We start from the raw sequence: 14,115 nt of genomic DNA on the forward strand, positions 1-14,115 counted from the left end.
CGCGCAGTAGTCAACATGTGAATATCGTGGTAGTACTTCGCGTGATTTTTTTTTTAACATTTTAATCCATACTAACTATGTCGGGCAAAAAAAGAAAGTGGTTGGACGAATATGTACAATATGGGAGTGAGCGTCCTATCTGCATGATTTGCAACGCCAAGTTGAGCAACTCTAGTCTCGCACCGGCAAAACTAAAGAAACACTTCTTGAAGCTGCATGGAGACGGGGAATACAAGAACACAACACTTGCTGAATTCAAGGTGAAGAGAGCCAGATTCGATGAAAGGCCCACTCTGCCTGCTCTTGGATTTGTACCCGTTAACAAACCGATCCTCACAGCATCGTACGAAGTTGCTTACCTGATCGCAAAGCAGGGCAAGCCACACACCATTGGTGAAACACTCGTGAAACCAGCCGCGTTAAAGATGGCAAATCTGATACTCGGAACAGCGGCCGAAGGTAAATTATCACAAATTCCTCTTTCAAATGACACCGTCAGCGACAGAATAGAAGACATGAGTAAAGACATCTTGGCTCAAGTAGTCGCCGATCTGATTTCAAGCCCGGCAAAATTCAGCCTTCAGCTCGATGAGAGCACAGACGTTGCTAATCTAAGCCAGCTTACTGTTTTTGTGCGCTATGTGAAAGATGACATGATAAAAGAAGATTTTTTATTTTGTAAGCCTCTAACAAAAACAACTAAGGCAGCCGATGTGAAGAAGCTTGTGGATGACTTCTTCGGAGACAACAATCTTTCATGGGACATGGTTTCTGCAGTTTGTACAGACGGAGCTCCCGTCATGCTGGGAAGAAACTCTGGTTTTGGTGCGCTAGTAAAAGCCGATGCACCACACATCATTGTGACTCATTGTATTTTGCACAGGCATGCATTGGCAACAAAAACCTTGCCTCCAAAAATGGCAGAAGTATTAAAAACCGTGGTGGAATGTGTGAACTATGTGCGAAATAGTGCTCTGAGGCACCGCATCTTCAGTGAGCTGTGTAAAGAAATGGGCTCTGAATTCGAGGTACTTCTGTACCATTCTAATGTTCGGTGGTTATCCCGGGGACAGGTGCTGAATCGTGTTTTTGCCATGCGTGTGGAATTAGCCCTGTTTTTGCAAGAGCACCAACACTGTCATGCAGATTGCTTCAAAAATCCTGAGTTCATTCTCATTTTAGCGTACATGGCTGATATATTCGCAGCTCTCAATCATCTCAATCAGCAGATGCAGGGTGGTGGAGTCAATATCATAGAAGCGGAAGAACACCTGAAGGCTTTTCAAAAAAAGCTAACGTTATGGAAACGACGAACAGAGAACAACAACTTTGCAAACTTCCCCCTTCTGGACAACTGTGTAAGTAAGGTCGAAGATGTGTCTGGAATCGGAGATGTTTCTGTATCCACGGAACTGAAGCAAACAATTGCAACGCACTTAGATGAGCTTGCAAAGTCTCTCGACAGATATTTCCCTACAAGAGAGTCATATCCAGCATGGGTGAGACAGCCGTTCACGTTTGCTGTTGAGACAGCAGATGTCAATGATGAATACCTTGACGAAATCATTGAAATTCAGCAGAGCCAGGTTCAACAGCAACTCTTCAGAACAACAACACTCTCAACGTTTTGGTGTCGACAAATGGACGAGTATCCAATTATTGCTAAGAAAGCCGTGGATTTTTTTATACCATTTGTTACAACATATCTTTGCGAGCAATCCTTTTCGACGATGCTGGACATAAAAACGAAGAAAAGGAACAGACTTTTCTGTGAAAATGACATGAGACTGGCACTTGCCAAGGTGAAGCCACGCATATCTGAACTGGTCTCTCAAAGGCAACAGCAGAAGTCACACTGATTTGCAGGTATGTAATTTGTTGTAAGTTCATGCATTGTGTTGGTTTTGTTCTTTGAACAAGGTGATGTTCATGTACGGCTCATTTTGTGCACCAGTAAAAAAACATATCTATGTCTTGAATTTGAAAAAAAAAAAAAATTTCACTAAAGAGGGGTTCGGTGAATGCGCATATGAAACTGGTGGGGTTCGGTACCTCCAACAAGGTTAAGAACCACTGCTTTAGACCATGTGTATTCCAACCTGGCTGGAGCCTACAAAGCCACACCCCTCCCCCACATTGGACAATCAGACCATCTCTCCCTGTTCCTCACACCTAGGTATTCACCACTCATCCAACGTGTGAAACCTGCTGTGAGGACAATTAAAGTGTGGCCAGAGGGGACAGAGGCAGTGCTCCAGGACAGATTTAAAAACACAGACTGGAATATGTTCACCCACACAGACCTGGACCAGTACGCCTCATCTGTACTGGATTACATCTCCGAAACCACAGACAGTGTCACCACCCAGAAACGGATCACCATGTACCCCAACCAGAAGCCTTGGATGAACCGGGATGTTCGTCTCCTCCTGAAGGCCCGCAACACTGCCTTTAGGTCAGGAGATGCACACGCCTACAGTACAGCCAGGGCTAATCTAAAGAAGGGCATCAAAAAAGCCAAACACATTACAAAAAGAAGGTAGAAGGACACTTCTCCAACTCCAACCCCCGACGCATGTGGCAAGGACTCCAGACAATTACAGACTACAGGACCACCAAACCCTCCCCCGCATCCTCTGATGTCTCCTTCCTCAACGAGCTCAACAACTTTTATGCTCGTTTTGAGCGAGGGAATCCAACAACTACAACCAAAGGAGACATGACGCCAGACCACCAACCTCTGACTCTCTCCCCTACCGATGTAGGAGCGGTGCTGAGCAGGATCAATGTCCACAAGGCTGCAGGCCCTGATGGCATCCCCGGGCGTGTTCTCAGAGCGTGTTCTGGGGAGCTTGCAGGAGTGCTCACAGACATATTCAATCTGTCCTTGGCCCACGCTGTGGTACCGGCCTGCTTCAAATCCACCTCCATCGTCCCGATACCCAAAAACTCCAACCCATCTTGCCTCAATGACTACCGCCCAGTAGCACTCACCCCCATCATCACTAAGTGCTTAGAGCAGCTGGTCCTAGCACACTTCAAATCCTGTCTCCCCCCCACCCTGGACCCCCACCAATTCGCATACCGCCAGAACAGGAGCACAGAGGATGCAGTCTCCATCGCACTGCACTCTGTCCTCTCACACCTGGACAACAACAACACCTACGCCAGAATGCTGTTTATAGACTTCAGTTCAGCATTCAATACAATCCACCCCTCACAACTCATCAGGAAACTGACAGACCTGGGCATCAGCTCCCTCATCTGCAAATGGTTACTGGACTTCCTGACCAACCACCCCCAACATGTCCGGCTGGATAACCACTGTTCATCTACCATCACAATGAACACCGGTGTACCACAAGGCTGTGTGATGAGCCCTTTCCTCTACTCCCTCTTCACCCACGACTGCAGACCTGCTGATGGTTCCAACACCATCATTAAGTTTGCAGATGACACCACGGTGATTGGCCTCATCAGTGACAACGATGAGGCCGCCTACAGGGAGGAGGTGGATCGTCTGGCTGAGTGGTGCGACACAAACAACCTGCTGCTTAACACCGAGAAGACCAAGGAGCTCATCGTGGACTACAGGAGGAATGCTGACCCACATCCACCCATCCACATTAAGGGGACGGCCGTGGAGCGTGTGAGCAGCTTCAAGTTCCTGGGAGTCCACATCGCCGAGGATCTCACCTGGACGACCAACTGCTCCAAGCTGGTCAAGAAGGCTCACCAGCGCCTCTTCTTCTTGAGGACTCTGAGGAAGAACCACCTGTCCTCAGACATCCTGGTGAACTTCTATCGTTGCACCATCGAGAGCATCCTGACCAACTGTATAACAGTCTGGTACGGGAACTGCTCTGCCTCGGACCGGAAGGCGTTGCAGAGGGTCGTGAAAACTGCCCAGCGCATCGCCGGAGCACCACTTCCTGCCATAAAGGACATCTACAGGAAGTGGTGTCTGAAAAGGGCTGGGAAAATCATCAAAGACCCCAGTCACCCATCACATGGACTCTTCACCCTCCTGCCCTCTGGGAGGCGCCACAGGAGCCTCCGGACTAAGACCACCAGGTACCGGAACAGCTTCTTCCCCACAGCTGTCAGACTCCTGAACTCTGCCTCCTGACATCTGACCCACGTTAAACTCATGGACTGAACATACACACACCCACAATGGACAACTGTACCCTCAAACACAATAATAACATGGACTGAACCACCACTCACAACCACTAGCACTTTATACAGCCTCTGTAGAAACTATCTACACCCTCACTTATCTTAACTGCACTACTGTATAGCTCTGTGTAAATAATCATTCTGTACATTCAATAATTTTTAACCCTACAACTGTTTACAACTTGCATAGTTCCCATTTCTGTATAGCTGTATATCCCAGATTCTGTAAAGTTATTTATTTCATATTCTGTATAGTTTTTCATATTTATATCCTGTTCATATCCTGTACATAGCTTGTACTCACTACAGCCTGTACATACTTATAGTTATAGAATATTCACAACATACTTCATACCGTGTACATTATAACATACCATAATAGACCCATTTCTGTAATATACTCACATATCTATATTATTGCTAATATATATTGTAATATATCTATATCACTAAAGCACTTCTGGATGGATGCAAACTGCATTTCGTTGCCCTGTACCTGTGCATGTGCAATGACAATAAAGTTGAATTCTATTCTATTCTATTCTATAAATCACGACACGGTGCTCTCAGCTACATAAGCTGCCTTCACAAGTTACAAATATCGGTATCAGAATTGGGATTGGCAGTACCGGCCCTGTATTTACCCATATGGAACAGATGTATATAAATCTTATAAAGTTTGTATCTGTCTTATGTGAAACTTGTATGAAAAGCATACAAGAGTTAAAACAGATATAAGATACCTTGAAAAATTATATAAATGCAACTTGTATGTTTTGGATACTTACTAAAACAATATATGAAAGTAATGAGAAAGTGGCCACTTTCATGACTAAATCATATAAGCCTGATATGATTCACTATATGAATGAGTTTTTACTATTTCTTTTCCATATGGGTACTTGGTATCAGATCAATATTAAAATCTGCAGTATTGCACAGGAGTTTGCAGTACTTAAGCATCTAGCTAGCCCTACAGAAGAGGAGAGAACATAAAGGGAGTGAAGTTTTTTAAGTGTCGGGTAATTTGAAATGCAGCGTTTCTATCAGCTCAACAAACATCAGCAAACACAAACTGTGTGTGTGCAGTTTGTCTCACACTGTGCTGCAGCTGAAGGTCCAGTTGCTGTATTTGACAGGGAGAGAAAAGACAGAGAGCTACGTTCACTCAGAGATGGAGACAGATAAGAAAGAAGGACAGGAGAGGACGAAGAGAGCTTAGAGTTAAAGGAAGGATGCTCAGTGGAATTTGATAAACTGGAAATTTAAAGATGCCATGTTCCTGCAAAACAAACAAAGCTATGCTAACTTTGTGTTATTCAAATGTTCCATGAAAATCCTGTTTAGTATTTCAATGCAGGATAAACATGTGGTGGATTCAGAGTACAGTCACACACAGTGCCCGTGGTGCTCATGGTCCCAGGCAGGTAACAACAGGTGTAGCAGAGATGAGTTTACATGTAAGTTGATGATGCTGAGGTTCATCCCCACTTGCTGAATCCACTGTGACCCCTGACTGTGCTCATGTTACTGTGTAGGTGTGGAGGTGAAGTCACCCTCCACCATCAAGGCAACACAATCGGTTTTACATTCTCTGTCACTGCAGGTGTTCTACACAACAGACTCATGCTGAGTACATTCATTACAATTAGAATGTGATTTTGTGTTGAAATACTAACAAAGCACAAGGTTCAGTTACTTGTATACAATCATGGTTAGTAGCAGAGTACTTTTTCACTTTTACTTGAGTAAAGGAGTTTCTTCATTACTTCACGTTTTACTGGAGTACTTTTAAACACAGGTATCTGTACTTCTACTTAAGTAGAGAAAGTCTCCTGTAGGTGTGAGGAGCTCCATCAGGGTAGATGAAGGAACAGCACCGTCCACATACTTCTGCACAACTTGAAACTTCTTCTTCTCTGGTTTAATTGTTGTTTTCACGCTGTGACGTCACGTTAGAGCAGCCGCAGCGTTGAAAAAGCTCAGTCCTTCATCCTGAGCTCTCATCATCGTCATGATGTTCAGCCCCTCCTCTCCAGGTTTGTGGCTGAAGGTGACGTGAGTCACTCGGATCACCTTCCAGGTAGCCTCGTCACCTGCTTCTCATTCTGCTGCTTCGTCACGGTGACGTCAGCACGCAGGACGTGAGGGGGCTTTAAAGGAGGAGGGGGGGCCGGGATTCCTGAGGATTACCCGTCATGCCCCGCGGGTAAAGATGGCGACAGCTGAGCAGGGCAGCGGATCAACTTTCTTGGAGCGGCTCTGAGCGGATTTCCTTCCGCGGACGGAGCGTCTTAGCCGGCCTCAACCCGACCCACTGCCCTGAGCTCCAGCGCGGACCTCGGCGCTGCTGTCCGGCCTCGGATCGGTCCGGAGCCCCCTCCCTTGGCTCTCCTGCTCCTCCGGAGGAGCGGAGCTCGGACAAAGTTTCCTCTCCTCCCCGGGACCGAGCGGCGCGGACGGGGCCTCAGGTAAGTTCGCGCCGGGCGGGGTGGGGGTGTCCCTGGTGCGGGTCTTCATGACGAGCCGCGCGGCTCGCGGAGCGCGGAACTGGGCCATGGTGGGCCAGTTCGCGTCGGTTTGACGGCCTGCCCGCGGGGGGGGGGTGTCGTGTTTGTGCCTGTCAGACAGAGCCGAGGGCGTACAGCCGCGGCCCCAGCAGCCAATCACAGGACGAGCAGGACGACCCTAGAACGGGGGGCCCAGGCCCTCAGCGAGGCCCCCGGCAGTTTCAATTGCGACTTTATTGATGCTCAGCAAGAAATGTCAAAATAAAAGCCTGTCAATGTTCGATCAAAAGTTTCATTAGAGCGTTATGACGACATGACAACGATAAAAAGAATGAATCCTGATTTTAAAAGTTCAGCAGAGACTTCTGAGCCGGCGATGGCGGTAAACCCAAAACGTCTCCGCTGTTCAAACACGTCACTGATTTCACTGATCTGAGCTCAGTTACTAGACAAAGCAAACCGGCTTCAGTGAGTTAGCATGTAACAGCCAGAGGTGGGAGTTACCGCACGACACGACGTTATCGCGATACTTCGCTCACCACTCGACGTTATTGTGTCGAATTGAATCAGGTTATCAAAATTCATCTTTGTTTATTTGTTTGATCCACAACGATCGTGTTTGTCCCGCATCAGGTTTTTTCTCTAAAAGACTGACGGTGGCGTCCGATGTGATTGAACGGGCTCCAGTTATTTCATCGGTGCTGAGTTCTGAAGAAATGAATGGTCTCCAGTTTTTATGGAAGTTTAATTTGAATGCAGAGACAGAATATCAACAAAATCACGTCACGGTTTTTCGTTTGAGCCAATTTAAAATAAGTTTAGTGTTTTTTCACAGTGGTCATGCTATTTAATAAATTATTGATATGTGGTGGTCCTGTGAGAATGGCGAGGGCCAGCAGCTCTGACCATGCCCCGGCTGAGATACATACATGTCCTTCATTCACACTTCCCAGCAGTCCCCACAAACATACAGTAAATACTAATAAACAAAGCGTAAAAACACGAGCGACTCCAACATTAACTCGTGAACAGTTGGCTAACAGACGCGTGTCCGTCACACATGGTGATGGAAACTAGGACTGGGTATCGTCACTGATTTCTAGAATCGATTCAATTCCGATTCACAAGGTCCCAAATCGATTCGATCCACGATTCGATTTAATTCGATTCGATTTAAATCTGGGAAATTTTGACAGTCAGAAGTATAATTCAGATCAGTACATTTACATATTTTTGTATCTATAAAAAGGAAGCTGACACTCGCAAGACTTTATCACAGGTGTGAGCATCACAGCAGAGGCCTTTGTGTCAAAGTAGCTGAAGATAAAACACAGAAAAACATGTAGGTGATTTTCCTGGCCTGGGATTTTATAAAAATATTCTGCAGTACATCAAAAATGAAAGAAAACCATTAATTAATGAACATTACCTCTGACGTTACAGCGGTTTTATTAGACACACGGCTAAGCATTTTGCATTTTGAATAATATTAAAAAGTTTAAATTTGTTCAGTATTGAACAGCAGAAATGAGGTTTTCTTTTCGGAAGAATGTAAAAGGGAAAAAAACAGCGGCTGACAGCCTGTAAACAACAGTAGACTTGTGTAACAAGCAAGCGAATAATGAAGGAAGGGAAACTGTTCGAGAGAGAGAGGGGGGAGGGAGAGAGAGAGCTGCACATCGCAATGGAAGCAAAACAGTAAAAGTGAATTCATGACGATGTTTATGTGAAGCGTTTGGATCTTCTTTTGCTGCTGGTTCGGTCAATATTGTTTGGAGAGACATCAAACTAACAGCTTTAGAATCAGCGCATAAAGGGCGTGAACACAAAGCGCGGACCCGAATCAGCGAGCTGTCGGCTTTCAGCCCCGACTGTGAGAAAGGCGACATCTCACTGATTCTGATCCGCGGGTCGCGCTGTGTGTTTAAGTCTATGTGCAGAATCCCTGTACCTGCTCTCATTTACTGTTTGGTGGTTCTTGAAATTTTGTGAGATGTCACCAGAGATTCTGGCATTTCGGACAAAATAAATTTATATTAAAAAATCGATTCAGGATTTTAATGAATCGATTTTACGTTATCCAAGCCAGAATCGATTTTAATCGATGAATCGATTATAAAAACCCAGCCCTAATGGAAACGTATGCCCTTTCTCAATTCTCAAGTACGCGAGTACGCGAGTCCGCGCTCGCGTTCTCGGCGAGTCAATTGTACAATTGGAACACCAGCGTACTCGATGATGTCACAGGTCCAGAGTTTTTACTGCCGTCCCCTCTTAATTTAACTGTGATTAATATGTTATGAAGCTTAACTTTGATCTCAGCCAAACTGATTTACTCAGGAACAAATAAAACACTGAAATGATGATGATGATCTAAGAGACTTATACATCATGTTTAACCTCAGTAGTGAAAGACTGCGGGTGCTTTGAAAATGATGTGCTGGGAGTCCGCTGTTCTCGCCGGGTCTAGTGACTCTTGACCTCCCAGTCAGCTATCGAGCTGGTCACAGACGTCTCTGAAAACATCGGAGCACTTTTGCGAATATGTGATGTCTTGATAAATCGAGCAGATATTTGAGGTTTACACAGCTACATCCTCACCTGAAAATATTTTGAAAGTTTTATTTGTGACCCAGAAAGAGTAATGCTTTAAAGGTTTTAGCCGCGCTCCTCCGCCATTGCCGCGTTTGAGTTTTGGACGAAATGCATTCTGGGATATTTAGCTGTACCAAGTCCACACGAGCCACCACCGATGCATGCTCGATAAAACGGGCGGAGCGAGAACACGTCCGGGAATTTTTCTCAGCTTGATGCTTTGAATTTGAACAGTACTTGGTCTCCGACTGACGACGGATCACGAGTCCACGAGAACGCAAGTACGCACCAATACGCATATTGAGACAGGCCCATAATCTAACCAACGTTACATTTATTGCATTAATATGTGAGATGTTTAAATTTTAAATACTGAGGGGACAGTAACCATGGAAACTCTCAGCAGAGGCAAAAACAACACATGCAGTGGAAGAAGAGAAGTTCTGTGTAATAATGAGAAATGACAGGAAACGTATCGATTACATGAAGAGAGGGAGGTGCACAACATCGGAGGGTCAGGAGCTGAACGCCAGCCTGTGTCACACATCAGACGCCTGATGATGCTGAAACTGCAGCACCTTTAGACAGACATCCAGTGTTCAGCTTCGCTGTCTTTCCATTTCAGGTCGCCACAAACACACAGACAGTGCGAATAAGTATATAGAAGAGAGATTCTACTGGCTCCACTACATTTGTCTGACTGACTGTGTCGGGGTAAAATAAATTCATAACCTGTGATCAGCTGCATGTTTCTGATAGAGTCATGTCGTGTCACTGTTTTAAGGTGGAGCTTTAAATGGGCTCGTTTTTCATCCCCAAACAGAAAGTAAACACAAACACTTCCAGCTGTGTTTCTTGGTTACAATCAGGCATTAAAGCTGATTTTTATACACATTTACATATATATGATTGGTGCTCCTTATTTGTATAGTTACTCTTTTATCAGGAGTACCATCACCGTAAACTACTCTGATATACTTTTTATTGTTGCTCAGCACTCGTCAGACAGCCTTCAGCCGGCTTGTCCGTTTCTAACCCGAGGGAATCTGGTTTCTTCTGTGAAGCCATCAGTAGCATCATTCCTAATAGATGTATCAGTTTCTCATGTATTCCATTATCCGAGCGTATGACCGGCATATAAAGTAACGACTGTAACACTGCATCAATTCCCAGCATCCTGTTTTTGAACACGTTTCCAGCAAAGAAGTAATGGACGCCGAAATATATGTGTCAACTTCCTGATCTGCCCCCGACCACAACAATGCAAACACGTGACATCAAATATGATGTGACGCCGTACATCGGCCTGCCTCTTGATATATAAAGCATATAAACACGTGCAGCAACAACTTGGCACAAACACATCACGACCGTGTCCTGACCTTTATTTTCACTCTGGTGCTCAGTAACTCTGCTCTTTGTACTTTTGACTTGAAGGACATCTCCTTCAAGTAATACACAGTAATACACAGTACAGCTGTCTGTGACTTAGGGCTGCCACGATTACGTCGACTATCAAAATCGTCGACGACTGATTTAATAGTCGACGCGTCGTTTGAAGCTTTGTAAGATCCCAAAAGATGCAGGAATAAGTAGCAGGATTTAAGAGTGTAATAACGGACTGAAACAGAAGATGGCAGCACTGCATGTACAAGGATGCCAGCTGCCGTTAAACCCCGAAGAAGAAGAAGAAGCTGTGTCCCAGAATTCATAGCGCGGCCCTGCTCAGTTTTCAACAATGGCGGCAGCTAGTTAGTTTTAATGTTACTCTTATTATTCTTTCTGGGTCACAAAATAAACGTTTAACATATTTTCAGGCGAGAATGTAGCTGTGTAAACCTCAAATATCGGCTCAGTTTATCAGGACACCGCATATTTTCAAAAGCGCTCCGACGTTTTCGGAGACGTCTGTTACCCACTAGCTCGATAGCTAGCCGGGGTCAAGGGTCACTAGAGCCGTGAGAACACCGGACTCCCAGCAAATCGTTTTCAAACCCACCGCCGTCTTTCGCTACTCAGGTTAAACATGATATATGAGTCACTTAGATAACTTAAAATGTTATTGTTTGGCTTTTTTCAGTATTTTATTTGTTCCTGAGTAAATCGGTTTGGCTGAGATTAAAGTTATAGTTCTTACACAGCTGAATAAACGTCAAGCAGACAGCTGATTATCAGAAGTGTGAGATGCTCCAGAATTTACTCCGGTGTCCTGTTATATTTTAGATAGCAAGGAGTTTATTAAACTTCACCGAAACAATCTGCAAATTTCATTAAAATTTAATAAACTATCATCTTGTCTTTATTTTTAGTTAGCACCTTAAACACTTAAAGCTGTAAGCTAATGATAGTTATATAAGAGCAGATGCTGCTGGTGCAATAAGCTGTACGTTTTACGTCCAATGGATGATGATCTGATTAGTCGACTAATCGCAAAAATAATCGGTGACTAGTCACTAGTCTGAGCAGCAGCAGCAGTGAGTCAGTCTCCACAGGCACCCGTGTTAAAATAAACATGTTTAGTCTCTGTGGATAATTTCCTTCTTCATAACACAGGTATGGGGAGGATGTTTCTGTAACTCACCTGTTTTCATTATTATCACCTGTTTGAGGGGCGTGGCCTCTGACTGACAGGTGGATGATGACACAGGTGGATGTAGCTGCTACCTGTCTGCTAGCTTCACCTCTGCACCGTGTTTGTGCTGTTGGTAACTTTTGGAGCGTTTCTAATGACATCACCCGACCAATAACACGGCTGCTGGGAGGTCACTGTACTAACAGACCGTCCATAAAGGCGGAGCTCCTGTTTGGGTGCACACTGAAATTCTGGGATTTTGATTGGTTGCTGCTGCACCATCTTGTCCAAATATGGTCATTCCTAGAAACGAAAAGCAACGTGGAGGCAGAAAAAATGCCGAAATTAAAATGGCTGAAATTCAGCGAGGCTGTGTCCGTCTTAGACGTACAGTCTGTGGTGGCGTGTTGATCGTTGCTATGGTGAAGGAAGGTGTCGACACAGCGCCATCGAGTTGCTGCAGGCTCAGAAAAACATTCTTTGTCGGCTGGAATGAAAACAGGAAGTAGAACAATGATGGTTTCCTGCTCCTACACAGTTACTGCGAGCTGATTGGCTTACAGTTCAGTGTGTGCTCACCTGAGGCTACGGGGTGGTTCTCAGCGAGTTTTAAACGTGCCTCAGACACCTGAAGGCACCGCTGTGGGGACCTCTGGGGGAGTCTGGCTCGCAGTAATCTGATTACAGCATGAGACACAGGAAGTGAAGCTGTCCACCCCCCCTTTTGAGCCCCCTGCTGTGAGGTCTCATACACTGAGGTTACGGCTCTGGCGTGTGTTCTTGCAGGTAGTGAGGGACACGCTCCGTCATTTGTGTTGTTGTTGGAGTGACCAGAGGAGGAGGCGGAGCTCACAGTTGACTGAGACACCATCTGTCCTCGCTGTCTCATGAGGAGAATTGGACATGCTCTGCCGCTCGCAGGACACATGAGCCACAGAGCTCACCTGCTCAGGTAGGTGTGTGTGTGTGTGTGTGTGTGTGTGTGGTTTCATGTTGAGGTGAGTCACATTCAAACCAGTCAGCTGGTATCAGCTGTCAGGTGGAAAGGTGACTGCTGCTCGGCTCTGATAGGACGCCTCGGGTATCATCGTTAGCTGTGAGATGGCCGAGCGCTCGGGTTTCAGATGATTTCATTCGGTGTGATAAATCAAACGCACCCTCTGCTTCTTGGTGCCGAGGTCAGGGGCAGGATCCCTGCATAGGAAGTTTCGGTGACCTTTGACCCCTTATAGGGTCTCGGGGTTCCCTCCATTTGTTTGAAGCTAATCTCGCAGCACCGTCACAGGCCGCCATGCACTCGTTGCTGTTAGCTGTGATGCGACCTCTGCCACGCCCATGTTGGTTTAGGTTCAGGGCTAACTCTGGGGCAGCATCACTACTTATCTGATGCATTGCCATGACAGCTGATGCAGCAGACCCAACCTGTGTTAGATCAGAGTCAGTCAGCAGAAGTCTGTGCCTGTTGGCCAATCAGATGTCTAGAAATGGCGTCGGTGCTCCTGTTGGTGACTCACGTTGACTCTGATTGGAGGCGCATCGGTAATTAAACGAGCAGAACTCGAGTTAACTTGAGTGCAGCTGTGAGCGCGCTTGTCTGCTGGATGCCACAGGAAGTGCAGTCACATGATCACAGAACCTGCGCCAGTCGGCACCAGCTCAACTTCATGTGAGGTCAAAGGTCACGGAGTTTTACTGCGTTTTTACTGCGTCGACCTTCAGAGTATCAGCAGTATTACTGCTAGTATCAGTAATCCTAGTACTGCTCTTTAGTCGCACTAACCCTCTGAGCAGCTTTGTTATTTACTGGCACAGCAGTCACATGACCTCCGCCCTCACAGATCCATCCTACCCATAATCCTCTCTGAGTGGAGATAAACCTCTGTGGCATGTATATTGACACACACACACTCCCGCAGCAGGTGGTCATCCTGACACCGACCCTTGCCTCCGATTGGACGGTATTGATCACATATGTGTGATGGGTGCAGGAACCTTGTGGTGCATTGTGGGAGATGCGGTTTGCACCATCCAGTCTTTGTGATCTCGCAGACACGGCGCTGCGGCTGCTGGATTCCCAGCATGCCATCTGCTGCAGTTTGACCTTCAGCCGTAGATGAGTGAGCTGTGATGTCAGAGGCAGGTGGTCAGCTGCACTTCCTCCCAATCAGACGGCCGTGACGTGGGCCTGCAGAGCCTGGGAACTGACCCGGGATCAGCTCAGCTCACTGTGTGTTTGGGCGAGTGTGTCTCTCAGGT

The 14,115-nt window shown here is 46.1% G+C and overlaps 1 protein-coding gene across 3 annotated transcripts in view; it reads left to right on the plus strand.

Moving 5' to 3' along the window:
- Nucleotides 1–6,019: 6,019 nt before the first annotated feature.
- The window catches only part of tjap1 (tight junction associated protein 1 (peripheral)), a 39,907-nt gene continuing 31,811 nt past the window's right edge, over nucleotides 6,020–14,115 (plus strand). Inside the window, exons 1-2 of one of the 3 annotated variants that reach the window (XM_082556553.1) lie at nucleotides 6,020–6,653; nucleotides 12,646–12,811. The gene's annotated coding sequence lies outside the window, so the exon portion shown is untranslated. The remainder of the gene's footprint in view (nucleotides 6,654–12,645; nucleotides 12,812–14,115) is intronic. The other 2 variants (XM_082556552.1, XM_082556556.1) reach the window with 2 other exon arrangements.

Source organism: Aulonocara stuartgranti (assembly GCF_965226115.1).
Source record: "Aulonocara stuartgranti genome assembly, chromosome: 13".
NCBI lineage: Eukaryota > Metazoa > Chordata > Actinopteri > Cichliformes > Cichlidae > Aulonocara > Aulonocara stuartgranti.